Source organism: Mobula birostris, chromosome 18, assembly GCF_030028105.1.
Source record: "Mobula birostris isolate sMobBir1 chromosome 18, sMobBir1.hap1, whole genome shotgun sequence".
In the NCBI taxonomy this organism is placed as follows: Eukaryota; Metazoa; Chordata; class Chondrichthyes; order Myliobatiformes; family Myliobatidae; genus Mobula; species Mobula birostris.
The window spans coordinates 69,122,142-69,146,018 of NC_092387.1; positions in this window are offsets into that span (position 1 = coordinate 69,122,142).

Genomic DNA, 23,877 nt, shown 5'->3' on the forward strand with positions numbered 1-23,877 from the left:
TAGCTTTATTTGTCACATGTACATCAAAACATCGATACACACAGTGAAATGTATCATTTACGTCAGCGACCGACACAGTCTGAGGTTGTGTTGGGGGCAGCCCGCAAGTGTTGTCATGTCAATCATAACCGGTCCATCTCTGGAACGCCAGAGGAAACCAGAGCACCCAGAGGCAACCAGAGCACCCAGAGGAAATCAGAGCACCCGGAGGAAACAAGAGCACCCAGAGGAAATCAGAGCACCCGGAGGAAACAAGAGCACCCAGAGGAAATCAGAGCACCCGAAGGAAATCAGAGCACCCGGAGGAAACAAGAGCACCCAGAGGCAACCAGAGCACCCAGAGGAAACAAGAGCACCCAGAGGAAATCAGAGCACCCGGAGGAAACAAGAGCACCCGGAGGAAATCAGAGCACCCAGAAGAAATCAGAACACCCAGAGGAAATCAGAGCACCCAGAGGAAACAAGAGCACCCAGAGGAGATCAGAGCACCCGGAGGAAGCAAGAGCACCCGGAGGAAACAAGAGCACCCGGAGGAAATCAGAGCACCCAGAAGAAATCAGAACACCCAGAGGAAATCAGAGCACCCGGAGGAAACAAGAGCACCCAGAGGAGATCAGAGCACCCGGAGGAAACAAGAGCACCCGGAGGAAACAAGAGCACCCGGAGGAAATCAGAGCACCCGGAAGAAATCAGAGCACCCGGAGGAAACCAGAGCACCCAGAGGACATCAGAGCACTCGGAGGGAAATCAGAGCACCCGGAGGAAACTCACAGGCTCCTTGGTGAAAACATCCAGACTCCATATGGACAGTGGCGGGAATTGATCCCCAATCGCTAGCACTGATAAACATTATGCTCACCACTATGGTCCAGTGTCAAACCAATTTACCGCAGCTGCCCGCATTGTGGCCACATCGGGTGGGGGTGGGATTCTGTGCTTTGGGAGGTGGCTGTTGTGGGAGAGAGGGGCCCGTTGAAAGAGCCTGGAAGGGGGCTACATGTCCTCGGGGACCGAGACCCTCTGCACGTGGAGTGATCCTGTCCCAGGCAGGTTGCATGGGGCTGACCTGCTCTCCCTGGTTCCACAGGCAGAGTAACAGGTGAGACGGGGTGGGTGAGGAGTTGGGGACAGGGTTAGTTTGCTGGTGTGTTAGATGAATGGGAGTTGTTTTCACTGCCAGCTGACCACATGACACACAGGCCCATGACCACGGGCTTTGGAGATGAGAGCATCTCTTGGCTGTTCCGTCTCCGTGAGAGAAGCATCTCAGTCAGGGAGGCCTTTCCACAATGTGAGGGGGGTGTGCAGTTACAGGGTGATGTCCCCAGTGACTCTCCCCCCACCCTCTGCTCCACACACCAGCCCCTGGGCTCCATCTCCCCATGCTGATCCCCTGATCCTGGCGACAGTTTGCAGGAGTCTGTGGAGTGATGATGGGGTCTTTGGGCACAGAAGTCCCAGGGGAGATCTGTGGCTCACAATCTCAGTGTGGTGGAGCACAGGGAAAGGAGATGCTCCTTCACTCCAGTGCTGATCCCAGGGTGAGGCAGATCACTTCCTCCCTCTGCTCCTCCCTGCTGTCAGTCCCACAGGGTGATGTTCACTCGTTCCCTCCGCTTTCACTCTCACAGGGTGAGGTAGATCACTCCCTCCCTCTGCTCCTCCCCGCTGTCACTCCCACAGGGTGAGGTAAGTTCCTCCCTCCCTCTGCATTTCCACACTGTCACTCCCACAGGGTGAGGTAGATCGCTCCCTCCCTCTGCATTTCCACGCTGTCACTCCCACAGGGTGATGTTCACTTGTTCCCTCCGCTTTCACTCCCACAGGGTGAAGTAGATCACTCTCTCCCTCTGCTCCTCCCCGCTGTCACTCCCACAGGGTGAAGTTCACTAGTATTTTTTTTTTCTTTTCCATTTTCCCTCTCCTCTTTTTCTATTTCTTATTCTGGCCTCTTACTACTTCTTGTCACCTATCTATCACCTCTGCCGGGGCCCCTCCTCCTTCCCTTTCTCCTATGGTCCACTCTCCTCTCCTACCCAATTTCTTTTCCTCCAAACCTTTACCTTTCCCGTCTGCCTGGCTTCACCTATCACCTTCCAGCCTGTCTTCAATCCCCTTCCCCTCCTTTTAATTTCGGCATTTCCCCCACCACCCACCCACACCCCTCCCACCTTCCCTTGCAGTTCTGATGAGAGGTCTTGGCCTGAAACGCTGGCTGTTTATGCATTTCCGTAGATGCTGCCTGACCTGCCGAGTCCTCCAGAATGTTTTGTGTGTGAGCTGTTAATGGGACAAGGGTTTTCTGCTAACCTGGGGACTGACTTTACAATCACCAGCACTGATGGGAGAGTGTCACAGTGATGGGGAGAGTGTCACAGTGATGGGGGGAGTGTCACACTGATGGGGAGAGTGTCACAGTGATGGGGAGAGTGTCACAGTAATGGGGAGAGTGTCACAATGAAGGGGAGAGTGTCACAGTGATGGTGAGAGTGTCACAGTGATCTGGAGAGTGTCACAGTGATGGGGAGAGTGTCACAGTGATCTGGAGAGTGTCACAGTGATGGGGAGAGTGTCACAATGAAGGGAAGAGTGTCAAACTGATGGGGAGAGTGTCACAATAAAGGGGAGAGTGTCACAATTATGGGAAGAGTGTCACACTGATGGGGAGAGTGTCACACTGATGGTGATAGTGTCACACAAATGGGGAGAGTGTCAGAATAATGGGGAGAATGTCACATTGATAGGGAAAGTGTCACATTTATAAGGAAAGTGTCGCAGTGATGGGCTGAGTGTCACAGTGATCTGGAGAGTGTCACACTGATGGTGATAGTGTCACACAAATGGGGAGAGTGTCACACTGATGGGGAGAGTGTCACACTGATAGGGAAAGTGTCACATTTATAGGGAAAGTGTCACAGTGATGGGGTGAGTGTCACAGTGATCTGGAGAGTGTCACACTGATGGTGATAGTGTCACAATAATGGGGAGAGTGTCACAATAATGGGGAGAGTGTTACACTGATGGGGAGAGTGTCACACTGATGGTGAGTGTGTCACGCTGATGGGGAAGGTGTCACACTGATGGAGAGAGTGTCACAATAATGGTGAATGTGTCACACTAATAGGGAGAGTGTCATACTGATGGGAGAGTGTCGCACTGATAGGGAGAGTGTCACAGTGATGGGGAGTGTGGTGAGGGAGCACAACTTTTGGACAGCCAGAATGAAGGAACTCTCTCTCTCTTTATCTCTCTCTCTCTCTCCCCCCTCTCTCTCCAACAAAGGCATATTTGGTGCAACATTGCCCCCTAACGAGCATACAAGGTACTATACATTAATAACGCTCTGACAAAGATTTTGCTTCCTGAATACTTTTGTGTATATTTTATGGATTTTGTGCCGTAGATTATGAAATTCAACATGAAATTTCCCTATCATGCACCACTTTTTTAATCTCCTGTATTTGTTATTTTGATTCTTAATTCAGGTTAATTAAAATGTTGCCCACAATGTAAGCTGAAAGTTTTCTATCTTGTCCAGGCATGCCTGGGCCTGCTTAGACAGGGCAGATGCTGCATGGCAGGATAGGTTTTAGGAAAACAGGACATGGTGTCTAGAGGAAGCATCAACTGTGTCATGATGCACAAGCCAAGGATGGATATCTACACTGACACTGATACAGATATCCAACTGAATTGAATTGACTTTATTACTTACATCCTTCACATACATGAGGAGTAAAAATCTTTACGTTACATCTCCGTCTAACTGTGCAATGTGCAATTTATAGTAATTTATAAAAAATAGTATTTACAACGGGATAGTCAGTATAACATAGAAATAGAGTTGTGTCAGCATGAATTAATCAGTCTGATGGCCTGGTGGAGGAAGCTGTCCCAGAGCCTGTTGGTCCTCGCTTTTATGCTGTGATACTGTCCCCTGGATGGTAGCAGCTGGAACAGTTTGTGGTTGGGGTGACTCAGGTCCCAATGATCCTTCACACCCTTTTTACACACCTGTCTTTGTAAATGGCCTGAATAGTGGGAAGTTCACATCTACAGATACGCTAGGCTGTTCGCACCACTCTCTGCAGAGTCCTGTGATTGAGGGAGGTACAGTTCCCATACCAGGCAGTGATGCAGCCAGTCAGGATGCTCTCAATTGTGCCCCTGTAGAAAGTTCTTAAGATTTGGGGGCCCACACCAAACTTCCAAAACCATTTGAGGTGAAAGAGGCACTGTTGAGCCTTTTCACCACACAGCTGGTGTGTGCAGACCACGTGAGGTCCTCAGTGATGTTTAAGCCAAGGAACTTAAAACTGTTCACCCTCTCAACCCCAGATCCATTGATGTCAGTAGGGGTTTGCCTGCCTCCGGTCCTCCTGGAGTCCACAACCAGCACCTTTGGTTTTGCGACATTGAGGGAGAGGTTGTTTTCTTGACCCCACTGTGTCAGGGTGATGACTTCCTCCCTGTAGGCTGCCTCATTATTATTTGAGATTAGGCCCATCAGTATAGTGTCGACAGCAAATTTAATTAGCAGATTGGTGCTGTAGGTGGCGACACAGTCATGGATATACAGACAGTAAAGGAGGGGGCTTAGTACACAGCCCTGAGGAGCACCTGTGTTGAGGGTCAGAGGGGTGGAGGTGAGGGAGCCCACTCACAACCTGCTGGCAATCTGACAGGAAGTCCAGGATCCAGCTACACAGGGCAGGGTGAAGGCTGAAGTCTCTGAGCTTCTTGTCGAGCCTGGAGGGAATTATGGTGTTGAATGCTGAACTGTAGTCCAAGAACAGCATTCTCACATCAGCATCCCTCTTCTCCTGATGTGTAAGGACGGTGTGTAGAGCTGTGGCTATTGCAGTGTCTGTCGACCGGTTTTGTCTGTAGGTGAATTGTAGGGGATCCAGTTTGGGTGGTAGCAAGCTGCAGACGTAGGCCTTGACCAGCCTCTCAAAGCATTTGCTTATTATTGAGGTGAGTGTGACAGCCATTCAGACATGTTACCTTGGTCTTTTTAGGTATAGCAACACTGGTGGATGTTTTGAAGCAGGAGGGCACTCTACACTGGGAGAGGGAGAGATTAAAAATGTCTGTAAACACACCTGCCAGTTGTGCCACGCACATCCTGAGACCAGCCCTGGTCCTGTCCAGTACCACAGCCTTGTGACTGTCCACTCATTGGAAACACCTGCTTACTTCGGCTTCAGAGATGACCAAGATGCAGGTCGCATCAGCTGTACGTCTCCTCAGGGGCTCAGTGTTGGCAACATCAAATCGAGCGCAGAAAGATTTAGCTCGCCTGGGGTTGTTAGAGGAGAGTTGAGTGTGGATCTTGTTCCTGTATTGTTGTTTCGCTGCCTTGATGACTTTGAGCAGATTGTAGCTGCATTTCTTGAGTTCCTGCTGGTTACTGGCAATGTAAGCTCTTCATGTTGACTGAGTCTCATCTGATAACTCAGTCTAAGTTAAATGACCTGGTCAGAGACTTAGGTTTGTCAAAGGCAAAAGCAGAATTGTTGGGTTAGGACTGCACCGGATGGAATCTCCAGGCACAAAACTTACCATGAAGGATTTTGATTTTTGAATCTGATGTTTCCCAGAGTAACAAATGCCAAGATCAAAGAAGGTATTTTTGTTGGTTCACAAATCAAACAGGTCATCAATGACAGACAATGCAAAGAACCTCTAGTAGGACCGGAGAAAATCACAAGGAAGGCATTCAAGAATGCTGTTGAAAATCTTCTTGGCAACTACAGAGCACCAAACTATATGCTGCTTTTTGACAATGGACTCAAGCAAACAAAACCATGAAGGGCAATATTTCACTAAAGATTATTTTTTGTATTCTCATTTAGACTTCTTTCCTGCAAATCTTGGCACTGTCAGTGACAAGCATGGTGAAAGTTTTCACCAGGACATTGCGGTCATGGAGAAATAGTATCAGGACAACTGGAGTCCATCAATGCTGGTGATTATTGTTGGACACTTAAGCAAGAATCCTCAGACACTGAGTATAAACAAAAACCATCATAAAACTTTTTTAGCTTAGTTGAATTGTAGCAAAGCAATTAAACAAATTATAATCAACAAAAGTTAATTTCTTGTTTCTCCAAATTCCTATATGATACAAGTAGTCTGAATCTACATTTGTATTCAGATTCAAGCAGTCTTTCATAAACAAAAAAAAAATTCTGCGGAATCAACACTTCCAAAAAAATGTGTTGTCCAGTGTACTGTTTTATGTTCCAAAGTCAAAGTCAAAGTACATTTATTATCAAAGTGTGTATACTTTATAGGACCTTGAGATTTGTCTTCTCACAGGCAGCTACAAAACAAAGAAACCCAACAGAACCCATTAAAACAAAAGAAGGCCATCAAACTCCTGATGTGCAGAGAAAAAAGAAAAAATGTGCAAACAATAAAAGTAAGCAAATAGCATTCAGAACTGAAGTTGTCAAAGGTGAGTCCACACTGTGATGGTTGCAGGCCACAGCCAGAGTCGGAGCAGAGACCATAAGACCATTCAGCCCATTGAGTCTGCTCCGCTATTCAATCATGAGTTGATCCAATTCTTCCGGCCATCCCCACTCCCCTGCTTTCACCCCATACCCTTTAATACTCTGGCTAATCAAGAACCTATCTATCTCTGCCTTAAATACACCCAATGACTTGGCCTTCACAGCCACTCATGGCAACAAATTCCATAGATTTACCACCCTCTGACTGAAGTAATTTCTCCGTATCTCTGTTCTAAAAGGACATCTTGCAATCCTGAAGTCATGCCCTCTTGTCCTAGAGTCCCCAACCATGGGAAATAACTTTGCCATATATGATCCGTTCAGGCCTCTTAACATTTGAAATGTTTCTATGAGATCCCCCCTCATTCTCCTGAACTCCAGGGAATACAGCCCAAGAGCTGCCAGACGTTCCTCATACAGTAATCCTTTCATTCCTGGAATCATTCTTGTGAATCTTCTCTAAACCCTCTCCAATGTCAGTATATCCTTTCTAAAATAAGGAGCCCAAACTGCACACAATACTCCAAGTGTGGTCTCACGAGTGCCTTATAGAGCCTCAACATCACATCCCTGTGCTTATATTCTATATCTCCAGAAATGAATGCCAACATTACATTTGCCTTCTGCACCACCGACTCAACCTGGAGGTTAACCTTTAGGGTATCCTGCACGAGGACTCCCAAGTCCCTTTGCATCTCTGCATTTTGAATTCTCTCCACATCTAAATAATAGTCTGCCTATTTATTTCTTCCACCAAAATGCATGACCATACACTTCCCAACATTGTATTTCATTTGCCACTTCTTTGCCCATTCCCCTAAACTATCTAAGTCTCTCTGCAGGCTCTCTGTTTCCTCAACACTACCCGTTCCTCCATCTATCTTTGTATCATTGGCAAATTTAGACACAAATCCATTAATACCGTAGTCCAAATCACTGACATACATCGCAAAAAGCAGTGGTCCCAACACCGACCCCTGTGGAACTCCACTGGTAACCGGCAGCCAGCCAGAATAGGATCCCTTTATTCCCACTCTCTGTTTTCTGCCGATCAGCCAATGCTCCACCCATGCTAGTAACTTCCCTGTAATTCCATGGGCTCTTATCTTGCTAAGCAGCCTCATGTGCGGCACCTTGTCAAAGGCCTTCTGAAACTCTAAGTACATCACACCTACTAACTCTCCTTTGTCTACCCTGCTTGTAATTTCCTCAAGGAATTGCAGTAGGTTTGTCAGGCAGGATTTTTCTTTCAGGAAACCATGCTGGCTTTGGCCTATCTTGTCATGTGCCTCCAGGTACTCCATAATCTCATCCCTAACAATCGATCCCAACAACTTCCCAACTACTGATGTCAGGCTAACAAGTCTATAATTTCCTTTCTGCTGCCTCCCACCTTTCTTAAATAGTGGAGTAACATTTGCAATTTTCCAGTCATCCAGCACAATGCCAGAATCTATTGTTTCTTGAAAGATCATCGTTACTGCCTCCGCAATCTCTCCAGCTACTTCCTTCAGAACCCGAGTTCATTCAGCGGTTCAAAAGCTCATCTCTGACAGGGAGTTACAGGCTATTGTTTGCAGTGATCGTTCAGCAGAAAAAGTGTAATTAATGAGTATTTAGTTGTTTTCTTTGTTTTATTTGCCACCAGCAAGCAGTCACCGAGCTTCACCATCATAAACCACCCTATATTCTAATGGTGGAGCAGACTCGATGGGCCAAATGGCCGACTTCTGCTCCTTTGTCTTATGATCTAATGTAACCCTCAGGTTCGGCCGGGGGGAGCATTAGTCTGGGGAAGAACGTCTCTGGCCCCACCAGACATGTGAAATCTGAGATGCAAAACCTCGTGTTTGTGTGGATGCTACATGACGTGCTACCCTGTTACAAATCAGTATCACGAAATAACTGACAGCACACCAAATGCAATTAAACAACTTAGCTTTATAATTCTTAATTTGACTAAAAGGTTAGTAAAGAAAAGGGCCTATTTTAATGAAACAGTCTAACATGCAAAAGTTGCAGCTCACGGTTTCCCTTCCGCTGGTCCTCCATCGATTTCCCCGGGCTTCGTCGACACCCAGCCCCACTCCAAGTCCACTCTGTCCTGCAGTCTATGATCTCTCCTTTCTCTCTTCATCTCTTGCCAAACAAAAGACCCAGATCACCTCGTTCTCAGGCACACAATGAGAAAAAAACACTCTCTTCATTGGGCTCCGCACATTCCAAAGCCCCCGTTATCTCTAGTCATAACCCAAACACTGCTGCTACAGAAACACCATTACATTTAGCAGTGCTTCTACAGAAAAAACACAACATTAGCAGTGAAACCATTCCCAGTGCATCACACCAATATCTAGAGCCAAAAATGTACATAGGAGGGCAGGACAGGACAGATACAACTTCTTCCCAATGCAAAGTGGTCAGTATCTTAAATAGAAGTACAGTACTGTGGATTCCAGTTAATTCAGATAATCGGGACCAATACATTTTGACTCAATTAGCTGAAGTTTCATGGAAATAGTTAAAAGGTATAAGAAATACAAATTACCATTTAACTGAGTTACAAATCATACACTTAAATGAAATACAGAAGAACTGAGAACAGTATCAATATTACCGCAGTGCTATTAAACTGTATTATTTCCTAATAGCTATCGACAGAGGAATTCATCTGCATCGCATCCTTCTGACTGTAAATGAACAAAATCAGTGCAGATAGTGGATTGCCATCACACAATGCTGTCGGCATTAGAATCCTTCAAATGTTCACTTTCATTGTAACATTTAAGATGTTATCTTCAATGTAGAAAATATGAAGAATTTGTTATCTTCAAATTCTTCTTAGTTTCTAAATTGTTCAAGTAGTGAAACTGTTTCATTTTCACTTCCAATCATTTCTACCATTTTCAAGCCTGAATGTTTGAAACCTGAGTGAGCAAAACTGTCTCACTGCGTATTTCTCCCCGTCAGTGACAAAAATCACTGCTTTTTGAACACAGACACACACAGCTGATGCTATTTAAAAACTGTTCTCTCAAAGCACAACGTTGTAACAGCCACACAAATGCACGCAACAAGAAATTTTCTCAGTTTAGTTTTTGCTCTTTAAGAGTGGACCCAAATCATTTGGCTGCACTGATTAATAGATGGCCCAATCAACTGGAATCCACTGTATTAGAACAGGGAACATAGAACAGTACAGCACAGAACACGGCCATTAGCTGACTTCACTCCGGGACGATTTCCCAATTATAAAGTTCCACCATAGACATAAGCCATGGGGAGATTAAACGAGAGAACAAAGCGGTGGGATAGGGAAAGTAATCCCTAGATTGAAAACAAATAATCAAGGTAGATTTGCTTTTTATTAGAGTAGAAAATGAAAAGGGATTGGAAAAACCTTGCACTGATTTTAATCAAACTGCACACAAACATTAGAAGCACAAATAAAAATTCCTTCAATCAGACATTCAGGCTGAAGATGCAACTGAAACTAAACATGAGAAGGCTGAGTTTTATCAAAATGCACAACATTAAACAAGCTCAGATTTCAAGGTGAGAGTCTGCATTCATGTCTGTGAGAACTAAATATTCCCACAGAAACATTGTGAGATCAATTCCCTCTGCACTCGCTCTGACCCAGTCCCTGGGGTCACTTCACGACCTCTTCCACCGACCCACTTTAAAATGTTTTTTCCAATTAAATGCTTTCATTGTTTGCCTTAGTGAATAAACCCAGGGTTTTATAACTCTGATTATGAACTAACATCGGAAGCCCCCTGCCAGTGCCTGTATTTGTTACCTACACTCCACCCTGCCTAATAATCCTCAGCATTTTCTATGACTTTGTTTTCATAGTCATAGTCATATTGATCCCGGGGGAAATAGGTTAAAATTGTGTTAGCAGTTGTTATTCAATCTTGGACTGCAGTAATCTTATCCCTGAACCAGCTGTCCCAAACATGGGCAGAGATTTCTGAAATGCTCCTGAGTTTCTGAGATGGCCATTGTGCCTTTGTGTGGGGTGGCGTGGTAGTGTAATGCCTTACAGCACTGACAATCAGGGCTCAACTCCCGCCACTGTCCGTAAGGAATTTGTGTTTTCTCCTCATGACTGTGTGGGTTTCCTGCGGGTGTTCTCACATTCCAAAGATGTACAGGTCAGGGTTAGTGAGTTGTGCGCGTGCTGTGTTGGTGCTGGAAGGGTCGTGACACTTGTAGGCTGCCCAGGCTGATTTGATTTGATGCAAGTGATGCATTTACCTATCTGTTTTGATGTTTCTATGTACATGCGACAGACAAAGCTAATCTTTTTCTGAAGGATACTGATGGTGTCTTGGCCCAAAACATTGACTGGTTATTCCTCCCCATAGACGCTGTCCGGCCTGCTGAATTCCTTCAGCATTTTGCATGTGTAACTCTAGATTTCCAGCATTTGCAGAATCTTTTTGTTGTTTCAGATCCTCAAGGCAGATACATAACCCAATCTGCTGGTCGTGAGCCTGCTCCCTGCTGCTCTCCGGTTCACGTCAAAATGAAGTGCTTACCACTTCCAGTTCATCTCCTTCACTTTAACTCAGGCTGATCTCTCCAATCGCTCTTCATTGTGTAAAATATAACTTCCCTTTCCTTGCCTTTAGATGATTAAAGTCTTGAAATAGTTTTGGTTGCTCTCAGTTCTATTCAAATTATATATTGATTAATGCAGCTAATGGAGCTGAGGTGTCCAAAATTAAATGCAATACTTCGGTAGAGTCTCCCTAATGTGTTTCAGTGAGTTAATACAATATCCTAAGGCTTGTAGTGTACAAGGCCCACAATCAATCCCTCACACTGATTCCCATATTAATCACTGACTCGCAAGAATACATTTTTAACGAGAGGCCAAAAACCACTCATCAATTCCATTCCTGCTCCACTTTCATCCCCCAGTGACCATTTATCTTCTCTTCGGTGCTGCAATGTTTTTGGTACCTGAAGGATAAATTCCTTCATCAGGAGTTTGTGTTTATTATCTGACTGTATGTCAGGGGCTTACGGTCCCTTTGGAACAGTGAACAGTTCGTAACTTTATCACATCACATACAATTTGATGTCGGCATTGAATTAAGACATTCTAATTTTCATCCATTAATTTATGTTATGATCAGTTCAAGGACGACTGAAGTACTGTCTGTTAATAAGTGATTTCTATTGTCTGCTATTAAGATAGATATCCATTCTGATCCCACAACCAATTACATTACTGGTCAAGCTAGCTCCTGACAGGGAGGGTAACTTTTGCCCTTCACTATCGAGGACATCTTCAAAAGGCAATGCCTCAAAAAAGCAGCATCCATCATGAAGGAGCCCCATCACCCAGGACATGCCCCTCTTCTCATTTCTGCCGTCAATGAGGAGGGACAGGAGCCTGAAGACGCACACCCAACAATCCAGGAACACTTCTTCCCCACCACCAGACTTCTGAACAGACAATGAACCCATGAACAATACCTCACTATTTTAAAACTCTTTTTGCACTACTTAATTACTTTGTAGTTTATATTTAGGGCGGCAGGGTGGAGATGTGTCTCTACCAAAGGAGGTGTGAGGTGCTCCTTCCCTCCGCTAGCCTGCAGGTCACCTTTGGACAAGGTGTAGCACCTGCTTAGCCCCCCGATCAGGGTCAGATGAAGCCATGAGAGCAGGTGGTGGATGGTTGTAGGAGTAGTTGGTACACATCACAACTCCTGTTATGTGACCACTGACAGCAGGCAGACAAACTCTGAAGAGTATTGATAATGGCTGGGATCATTGTAAAGGCACTGCCCAGAAGCTAATGGCAAACCAAGAACAATCACCGTCATGAAACCGGGATTGCTCACGCCATCCAGACACAACACCTAATGATGATGATACATCTACAATATAATTTATTTATACATAATATATATTTCCATGACATATGAATATCAAGAAAGCAGGGAATGTCTGCAGATCAGTTAACCTGTAGACACTGAAAATCCCAAATATGGACAAAAGATAACGGACACAGACGTGACAGCATCTGTGGAGGGAGAAGTGGTTAATATTTCCGATCTGGACTCTGATTAGGAGGAGCAGAGATGAAGTCATCATGTGATAATCTGAACTCTGCTATGTGGAGTGGATGTTTCTTGTAGTGGGAGGGTGGAGGACACAGCCTCAGAATAGAGGGACATCCCTTTACAGCAGCGATAAGGAGGAATTTCTTTAGCCAGAAAGAAGGCAGTAAATCTGTGGAATTCTTTGCCACAGACAGCTGTGGAGGCCAAGCCATTGAGTATATTTAAAGCAGAGGTTGGTAGGACCTTGATTAGTAAGGGCTTCAAGGGTTATGGGGAGAAGGCAGGAGAACGTGGTTGAGAGAGACAAAAAAATCAACCATGATGGAATGGTAGCACAGACTCGATGGGCCAAATTGACTAATTCCGCACCTATATCTTCTGGTCTAATGGTCTTATCACCAGCAGGCATTGAGATGAACAGGAGAGTGAGGAGGCCTGTCTGTGTGAGGGAGAGGAGGTCTGTCTGTATGAGGGAGGGAGAGGAGGCCTGTCTGTGTGAGGGAGGGAGAACAGGCCTGTCTGTATGAGGGAGGGAGAGGAGGCCTGTCTGTGTGAGGGAGGGAGAGGAGGTCTGTCTGTGTGAGGCAGGGAGAGGAGGTCTGTCTATGTGAGGGAGGGAGAGGAGGTCTGTCTGTATGAGGGAGGGAGAGGAGGCCTGTCTGTATGAGGGAGGGGGAGGTCTGTCTGTGTGAGGGAGGGAGAGGAGGCCTGTCTGTGTGAGGGAGGGAGAGGAGGTCTGTCTGTGTGAGGGAGGGAGAGGAGGCCTGTCTGTATGAGGGAGGGAGAGGAGGAATGTCTGTGTGAGGGAGGGAGAGGAGGTCTGTCTGTGTGAGGGAGGGAGAGGAGGTCTGTCTGTGTGTGGGAGGGAGAGGACGTCTGTCTGTGTGAGGGAGGGAGAGGAGTGTGGTAAACCATGTATATATGTTGTAACTCGGTTACCTGTCTGGACACACCCCTCTGCTGACTGCCCCTGTGGCTCCTCCCACAGAGTCCTGTATAAAGGTGTTCACCTTGCCCCTCCCCCTCAGTCTGGGGGCAGACACTCACTGTGGAGGTCGTATTGTACAGCGAATAAAAGCCTTTCAGTATTTTACCAAACCTCAGTCTTTTGGAGTAATTGAAAGTGCTTCAATTTTATTCGCTGTACGTTTTAAAACATGGAACAGTCCCTAAGACCAGAAAAATTAGACCTCAATCCGCAAACATCTGACGCTGGAAACGCTTTCGAACTCTGGCTGGCCTGCTCCGAAGCGTATCTAGAGGAGATTAAAGCGACCGACCCCGTAGCGAAGCGCAGAGTTCTACTCTCCAGGGTCAGTCCACGGGTCTATTCGCTGATCAGAGACCAGCCGAACTACGACGGCGCGATGAGCGCACTCAAAAGACAATACCTGCGGCCGATAAACAGCGTCTATGCTCGGCACCGTTTAGTGACACGGAAACAACGCCCCGGGGAATCGAGTGCTGAGTTTGTCCGGGCCCTACGGACACTCGTGTGAGCCTGCAATTGCCAGGAGCTGATGGCGGCACAGCATGCAGAACTCCTAGTGAGAGACGCCTTCGTCACAGGGACCAGGTCAGTGTACGTGCGCCAGCGGCTGCTGGAAAAAGCCGATCTTACCCTAAATTCGACGATGGAGCTGGCTGATACGTTGGAGGCCGCCCTGCATAACTCCGAGGCTCTCCAGGCACGCGATCCCCCGATGGCCTCGTGGGCGCCACAGACCCCGCAACCTGCCGGCGAATTGACCTCGGCTGCCGCCAGTCGTGAGTCTGCGAAGTGCTACTTCTGCGGACTGGAGAAGCACCCCCGGAAGCGCTGCGCGGCCTGACAAGCTACCTGTTCCAGCTGCGGAAAGAAGGGCCACTTCGCCAAGGTCTGTAAGTCAAAACCGCGAACGGGATCGAACAGCGCCGCATGCGAGACGTGGGGGTCGCCATCTTGCCTGCCGCCATCTTCCCTGCACACTGCCACCACGTGCGAGACATGGGGCCGGCCATCTTGGTCGGCGCCACCTTCCACCGCCTATGACCAACGGGTGCTCACGGGGCACCCCACCACGCTGGACCAAGACAGCGACCCCACCCTGGCTTCCGTGACCCTTGACCAAAGCGCTCCCCACCAGCTCGCAAGGTCAATGATGGACATCATGGTGGAGGGGCACAGGACAATCTGCCTGTTTGACACAGGCAGCACGGGGAGTTTTATCCACCCGGCCACGGTGCAGCATTGTGGACTCATGATACGGCCGGTAAGTCGGAGGGTCACCATGGCCTCCAGGTCGCATACAACAGACATCCGGGGGGGTTGTACAGTGACGCTAGTGGTGCAGGGCACAGAATATTGGGACTTTACGTTACTGGTCTTGCCTCAACTGTGTGCCCCTGTGCTGTTGGGGTTGAACTTCCAGAGCCACCTGAAAAGCATGACAATGAAGTATGATGGGCCCCTCCCGCCAATTACTGTCATAAATCCCCTGTTTTGTAGAGATATGTCACGTACCCCGCTACTGACCACACACACACACCGACCCGCGCATCCCACCCAACACCATGCCAACTGCCACACTACCGACACCACTTGCAGTCTCTCCACCCTCAGGATCCCTCCCTCACCGCTGTTCGCCAACCTGACCCCCGACTGTAAACCCGTGGCAACTAAAAGCAGGAGGTACAGCGCGGGGGACAGAGCTTTCATTAAGTCGGAGGTGCAGCGGCTGCTTAGGGAGGGGGTCATTGAGGCAAGCACAAGTCCTTGGAGGGCGCAGGTGGTAGTTGTTCGGAACGGGGAGAAGAATAGGATGGTCGTGGACTATAGCCAGACCATCAATAGGTTCACGCAGCTCGACGCGTACCCTCTACCCCGCATCACGGATATGGTCAATCAGATAGCACAGTACAAGGTGTACTCGAACATAGACCTAAAATCCGCTTACCATCAGCTCCCCATCCGCCGGGAGGACCGCCCTTACACTGCCTTTGAGGCGGACGGCGGGCTTTATCAATTCCTGCGCGTCCCCTTTGGTGTCATGAATGGTGTATCTGTCTTCCAGAGGGCAATGGACCAGATGGTGGACCAGTGCCAACTGAAGGCCACATTCCCATATCTGGATAACATCACCATCTGCGGTCACGACCAGCAGGATCACAACAATTTCTCCAAGCAGCCAATTCTTTCAACCTCACCTATAACAAGGACAAGTGTGTATTTGGGACCACGCGACTTGCTATCCTTGGATGTGTCATGGAGAATGGAGTCATTGGCCCTGACGCCGACCGTATGCGCCCCTTGTTGGAACTCCCTCTTCCCAATACCCTCAGAGCCCTCAAAAGGTGCCTGGGCTTCTTTTCATATTACGCCCAATGGGTCTCAAACTATGCAGACAAGGCCCGCCCCCTGGTCAAGTCCACCACATTCCCCCTCTCTGCCGAGGCCCACGCGACCTTCAACCGCATAAAAGGGGACATTGACAAAGCAGCAATGCATGCGGTGGATGAGGTCATTCCCTTCCAAGTAGAGAGTGACGCCTCCGACTTTGCGCTGGCTGCTACCCTCAACCAGGCAGGAAGACCAGTGGCGTTCTTCTCCCATACCCTTCAAGGCCCTGAAATTCAGCACTCTGCGGTAGAGAAAGAGGCCCAGGCCATAGTGGAAGCTATAAGGCACTGGAGGCACTATCTTGCCGGCAAAAGGTTCACCCTGCTAACTGATCAGCGCTCAGTGGCATTCATGTTTAATAATCAGCAGTGGAGCAAAATCAAAAATGATAAAATTCTGAGGTGGAGAATCAAACTCTCCACCTACAACTATGACATCATGTACAGGCCTGGGAAGCTCAACGAGCCCTCCGATGCCCTATCCCGGGGAACGTGCGCCAGCGTGCAGATTGACCAGCTATACACCCTACATGTAGACCTTTGCCACCCGGGAGTCACCCGGCTTTTCCACTTTGTGAAAGCCCGGAACCTGCCTTTCTCCCTTGAGGAGATCAGGATGATGACCAGGGACTGCTAAGTCTGCGCAGAGTGCAAACCGCACTTCTACCGACCCGAAAAGGCACCACTCATCAAGGCCACCCGCCTCTTTGAGCGACTGAGTGTTGACTTTAAGGGCCCCCTTCCCTCCACCGACCGCAATGTGTACTTTCTTAACGTAATTGACGAGTACTCGCGGTTCCCCTTCGCCATCCCCTGCCCCGACACCACTACCACGTCAGTTATAAAAGCCCTGCGCAAGCTCTTCACCCTGTTCGGATACCCATGCTATATCCACAGTGACAGAGGGTCCTTGTTTATGAGTGACGAGCTGCGCCAATATCTACTGGCTAGGCGAATTGCAACCAGTAGGGCCACGAGCTATAATCCCCGAGGGAATGGACAGGTGGAGAAGGAGAATGGCACAGTGTGGAAAGCCACACTCTTAGCCCTCAGATCAAAGGGACTGCCGGTCTCCCGCTGGCAGGAGGTCCTTCCCGAGGCACTCCACTCCATCCGCTCCCTGTTATGCATGGCCACCAATGCCAACCCTCATGAGCGGCTCTTTTCATTTCCCAGAAAATCGACCACTGGAACCACCCTACCATCTTGGCTGACATCCCCGGGGCCAGTGCTGCTCCGGAAACATGCGAGGAGCAATAAATACTCCCCGATAGTCGAGAGGGTTCACTTACTTCATGCGAACCCCCAGTACGCCTACGTGGTTTTACCTGATGGGCGGGAGGACACGATCTCCATCCGTGACCTGGCGCCCGCAGGAGCTCCGGGCCCCTACCCTGAACACTCCGTGGTGACTATTGACCCCGTACCCACCAATGTATGTACCTACGAGACACTGTGCACCCCAAACCCTATACCGACACCACACGACACTCCCATACCAGGCGCGATGCACACGCACGAGGGATTACCGACGCCTAACGTGCTGGCACCTGAAGTCAGGCCGGAGCCAGCACAATCGCCATCGCCAGTGCTACGTAGGTCACAGCGACGGACTCGACCGTCTGATAGACTTAACCTGTAAATATACTTCTTGTAAATATTGTCAGTCACTTCACCCCGCGGGACTCTTTTTAAAAAAAGGAGGGGTGAATGTGGTAAACCATGTATATATGTTGTAACTCGGTAGCCTGTCTGGACACACCCCTCTGCTGACTGCCCCTGTGGCTCCTCCCACAGAGTCCTGTAAAAAGGTGTTCGCCTTGCCCCTCCCCCTCAGTCCGGGGGCAGACACTCACTGTGGAGGTTGTATTATACAGCGAATAAAAGCCTTTCAGTATTTTACGAAACCTCAGTCTTTTGGAGTAATTGAAGGTGCTTCAAGGAGGTCTGTCTGTGTGAGGGAGGGAGAGGAGGTCTGTCTGTGCGAAGGAGGGAGAGGAGGTCTGTCTGTGTGTGAGAGAGCGAGGAGGCCTGTCTGTGTGGGAGGGAGAACAGGCCTATCTGTGTGTAACTGGGTGGGTGGGAGGGAGAAAAGAAAGAGATTTGTTTTGCTGGTGTGTTGTTTTCTTGTAGTAGTTGCTCATGTTGTAGGCATGCTAAGTTGTCATTAGACTACTTGTCAATGCTTGTGGGCTGCCCCCAGCACATCCTTAGGTTGTGCTGGTTGTTAACGAAAACAGCGTGTTTCACTGTATGTTACAACATATATGGAATAAATAAATTAATCTGAATTCGAATCTGATCGGCCATGATCTCATTGGATGCTGAAGCACACTCAAGGTGCCCAATGACCAACTCCTGCTTCTCGTTGACAGACATCCCACCTCTCCTGGAAGTTCCGGGAGTCTCCCGCATATGAATAGTGGCTCACTGATATCATGGAAATCAATTTTTTTGAGAGCGAGCGAGCAAGAGAAAGCAAGAGAGAGCATGAGGGCAACCACGAGAGAGAGAGAGCGCGAGCAAGAGAGAGCGAGAGTGCGCCATGGCAGAGTGTTCCAAAAAAAGAAAGTTTAAAACGTATGCCACCCCAGACTACACTAAAGTGTACCCCTGCCTAATAGGGGTCAAAATAATGACAGTGTTGCTCACCGCACTGTTTGCAACAGTGACTTTTCTATTGCCCATGGTGGGTTAAGACTGTAAAAGACATGTTGAGGTGAGTTTAACAGGTGTCATTCGTTCATTAGCATAGCTAACATTATTTAAACTAGCTGCTAAGGAGCTACTCTATTGCAGACATCCCACCTCTCCCAGAAGTGAGTCTCCCGCAAATTGATGGTGCTACCTCCCTGAAATGAGTTTTTGCAGGGTGGGATGTCTGCGTTGAAACGTTCGTACATCCTTAAAACTGTAATCTCCTGATTCAGTGCTACTGATTTAGAAGATGTACTTAATATGTTAGAGGGGCACCAGAGCAGTTGTGTAAATTAGGTTCAGAAGATTATTTGGAAATATACTTTTAAATACACTCAGCAACTGCTACCTATAGTTGTCTCTTTATTAACTTACCTTCCAGTCAGAGACATTTGGGCTAACACCATCCTACAACAAAACGTCCCACTGTTTGCTGGGATTTTCCTTTTGAAAACACTCCGCCTCAATTCCTCCTTCACTCCTAATGCAAAGACTTCTGGTGGATAAACTTTATTCACTAGATACATTTATATGTTCAGGAATTTGCTGTGCTGTGTTGATGCGACATACAACAATAACATTCAACCCTTATAAAGAATAAGGCATTATATAAAATAATAAACTTCAAGATTAAAGTACAAAGATCGAATAAAATGTCATAAATAGTCCAGCATGTGTTTACAATATCCAATGCATTGTGAAAAGTTGTTTTAAGTGTTTACAGTGGTAGGGGTAATAGACAGGGAGGGATGTGGATGACTAACCAGAATGATTGATCAGGTTAGCTGTCTGAGAGAAGAAATATTTAAGATAATGTGAAGTTTTTGTTTTAATAGCCCGATAGCACTTTCCAGAAGGGAGCTTTTGGAAAAGGCAGTTTGCAGGGTGAGTAGAGTCCGCAATGATTTTTCCTGCCCAGTTCTTTGACCTGGACACAGAGATGGTAGACTGCAGCTGATGACCATTTTGCTGAGCTGTCAGTTCACTGTAGTTTTTGTGTATTGAGAGAAGATGCAACAGTAATGGCTGATGTGAAGATGCTCTTGATGATGGTAGTGTAAAATTGCACCAGTATGTTCTGCGGAAGATGGAATTTTACCTCTACCAAGCCTTTTTGTTGAAGAAATAGATACGGTTTTTGCACATGTTTTAAGGTTACTGACATTGCACTTGTGTGGGCAACAATGCCATCACACCCCAGCCTATTGGCACACCTGGTGGAAAATGTTTACTTGCTAGAGAATAGGCCTTCTGTGGCTTGTAATATTGATGTGACTCAGACACCGCTGTAGATTGAACAACCACGCTTATTCAACAGACTTCCAGTTTTACCTCTCTACGTCCTGACATCATACGCACTCTGATCCTACGAATACTCACACAATACATTATATCCCCTTCTCAAGATTTTTTTTACGACACTGTGAATTACCAAAACAATGTCTCTATGTCCTTCTTACAGTGCAACAACCATGACATAAACTAAAAAAAATCTTAACTTCTTGTACTATATTCTGCATTGTACCCTACAATACTAACAGCAGTGTATTTTCTTTTACTAACATAGACTAATAAACCTTTTATTTCACACCTTGGAACATATAACATGTGTGACTTTGCCCCAAACTGTGTGAGACTGTATGTATGTCTAGTCTCTGTATCTAGCTGGAAGTTTGACTTGTCTCCCAGACCGTGTGTGATACAACTGTGACTGTGCTTGTCCTTCGTCAGTGTCGGTCTCTCGAGTGACCTCTGTGTCTTTGCGGTCTGCATCACTCTTGGTGTCGTTTGTTTCCATGTCTGTATATGTGGAAATGTCCAATCTTCTCCCATGATCTTCCTGGTAGTGGGTGGGAAAGCAGAGGCTCTCTTGGATTGCTGTTTTTGTTTTCATTACAGACAGCACACTGAAACACAATGTCCTCTATCTGAGTTCACATGCCTGGCCAATAGAGGATGTCCCTTGCTCTTTCTTTATATTTCACTATCCCCAGCTGTGACTCGTGAATTCTGTTGAGCATCTCCTGTCTCATTTGGTTTGGTACGATGAGTTTTGCCGTTTTGAACATTAGTCCTGATGCATAGCTGATTTCCTCTTTAAATGTCCAGTATTTCTGCATTTCCTTTGGAACATCTTTTCCTTCTGTTGGCCATCCATTCATTGTAATGTCTCTTAGCATTTGCATTTCAGGATCATCTGCAGTCACTTTCCTGAACATGTTCAACTTCTCCTCAGAGATGGGTAGCTGAGGTGTAACCCAGTTGACCTCCAGCTCTCTTCCTAACAACTCTTCCTTTTGCTCTTTGAGGTAAGCACGGCTCAAAGCATCAGCAATGTACAGTTCTTTCGCTGGCTTATAGGTGACTGTGAGAGTGTATCTCTGTAGCCTGAGGAGCATCCTTTGCAGCCTCATAGGAGCTTGGTGGAGTGGCTTTTTGAAGATGCTCTCAAGTGGTTTGTGATCACTCTCAACCTGGATTTCTTTGCCATATACATATTGGTGGAACTTCTCACACCCATAAACTATGGCGAGTAATTCTTTCTCGATTTGAGCATATGGGCATTGACAGCCCGTAAGTGCTCATGATCCATATGCCACAGGCCTCCCATCCTGCAGTATAACAGCTCCTACTCCCTCCGAACTGGCAACCACAGACATCGTCACTGGTTTATTGACATCATAGAACTTGAGTACTGGTGCATTGGTAACCAACTGCTTCAATGTGTCAAAACTTTTCTTTTGTTCGTCTTCCCAATGCCATTCAGTGTTGCTGTCTAGTAGCTTTCAGAGTGGAGCGTGACCTCTGATAAGTTGGGAATGAATTTGGCAAGATACTGTATCATGCCCATGAACCTCAATAGTTCTTGCTTGTCTTTGGGTGGTGGCGGCTGTACCACAGCTCTGACCTTTCCATCATCTGGTTTTAGACCATCAGCACTGAGTACGTGACCTATGTATTTGATCTCTGTAGTTCTGATCTTACATTTACTTTTGTTCAGTTTTAGGTTGTACTTACGTGCTCTCTCCAGGGGCTTCCTCAGTCTCTGATCATGTTCCTCAATTGTGTCACCCCATATCAGCAAATCATCAATGATGTTGACCACCCCATCCAGGCCTTCAATCATTTGTGCCACGGATCTCTGGAATACCTCTGATGCAGAAGAAATCCCAAAGGGTAGATGCAGGAAACGATATCTCCCTATGGGTGTGTTGAAATTGCATAATTTGGAACTTTCCTCATCCAGCTTGATCTGCCAGAAACCTTGATTTGCGTCTAATACTGAAAAGTATTTTGCATTAGGCATGCAGGAGACAACCCCTTCAACCGTGAGCAGCGGATAGTGCTCTCTTTAGATGGCTTGGTTGAGATCTTGTGGATCCATGCAAATCCTTGTCTTTTTTTCTGTGACCATTGTCACCATACTATTCAGCCAGTCGGTTAGTTCTATTTGTCTTTTTATGACTCTCTTCTGTTCCATTCTGTGTAGCTCCTCCATTACTTGATCCCTGAGAGCTACTGGAATCTTTCTCGGGGCATGCACGACTGGTGCAATAGTTGGATCAATCTGGATATGGTGTTTCCCTGGTAAACATCCTAATCCAGAAAACAAGTCATCAAAGTCTTTGAGAATGTCATTTTCTTTTTCAACACCATAGATTCGCTTCACCAGGCCTAGCTTTGTGCATGTTGCTTTGCCCAGTATTGCTGGAACATGTTGCTGTACTGTTTCAAACTCTACCTTATGTTTTTGTCCTTTGTACACACAGGTGAGTGCATTTTTGCCCAGTGGTGCCGTCTTGTGGCCGAAATATGCAACAAGCTTGCAGGTGGATTTTCTCAGTCTTCCTCTGATGTCCATTGAGTTGAATGTTTCTGCTGACATTACATTGCACTTTGCCCCAGTGTCAAGCTTAAATGTCACATTCCTCCTGTTTATTATCAGATCTTGAGTCCAATCATCTTCATCCTCCATCTCTGCATTGTCAACATTCTTGATGCATACCTCCTGTTCCACTTCAACTGTGCCAATGAACATGTCACTGTTGCCCACACCCTGTTCCACAGCATGCACTCTCCTTGTGTGCTCCTTCGATTTGCACTTCTTTGCAAAGTGATTTCTTTTCTGGCATAACTTGCATGTCTGACCAAAGGCTGGACATTTTCTGTATCCATGTTTATAACCAGATCTATTGCAGTTAACTTCCTTTTGATCATCCTGTGGAGCTGGCTTTGTCCTACTCTTGTTAGTTTTCACAGTTTTTATTTTGTGCACTTCAATCTCTTCATTGAGCACTTTAACCTGACTTGACGTGATCTCGCTGGCACGGCAAACATCAATTGCCTTTTCTAATGTAAGATCCACCTCTCTCAATAGCCTGCCTCTCACTTGATCATCCCGTATGCCGCATACAATGCTGTCACGTATTAAAGAGTCATGCAGCTGTCCGAACTCACAGTCTTTTGCCTTGTTCTTCAAATCTGTTACATAGGCGTCTATGGTATCTATTGGTTGTTGAGCCCTCATGAAAAACATATGTCGGATGTACGGTAGGTTTTTTCTCGGTTCACAGTAATCTTGAAACTTTTTCTTCAACACTTCAATTTTATCTTGCTCATCATCTTGGAAGACAAATGTGTCGCAAACTTTTATTGCCTCTTCCCCCACCACATGCAGAAACGTAGCACATTGCACTTTCTCCATCTTTTCAGCTAGGCCACTAGCGGTGCAAAACTGCTCAAACTTCTGGATCCATATTTTCCAGTTCTCAGCAAGATTACCTTGTCGGCTTAAACTTGACGCTGGCTGTAACTGTGACATCTTTTACGTGTCTTCTCTTCCTTTTTTTTTCGCAATTTCTTCTGACACCACGTAATATTGATGTGACTCGGACACTGCTGTAGATTGAACAACCACGTTTATTCACCAGACTTCCATTTTTACCTCTACGTCCTGACGTCATACGCACTCTGACACTACGAATGCTCACACAATACATTACATGGCTCACTTTATCTATATTCTAACTGGGCACTTCAACTCAGTGATGGCCTTGGAGTGAAGTTTGATTTGGCACACAGGTCCCACTACACTAATGGATAGTTCAGGTGCAGCATTAACATCTCATGCCCTGGCATAGCTCTGTCGGTAACCTCTCTGGAACTTCCCTTCCTCTAATCGGCATGGTCAAGGT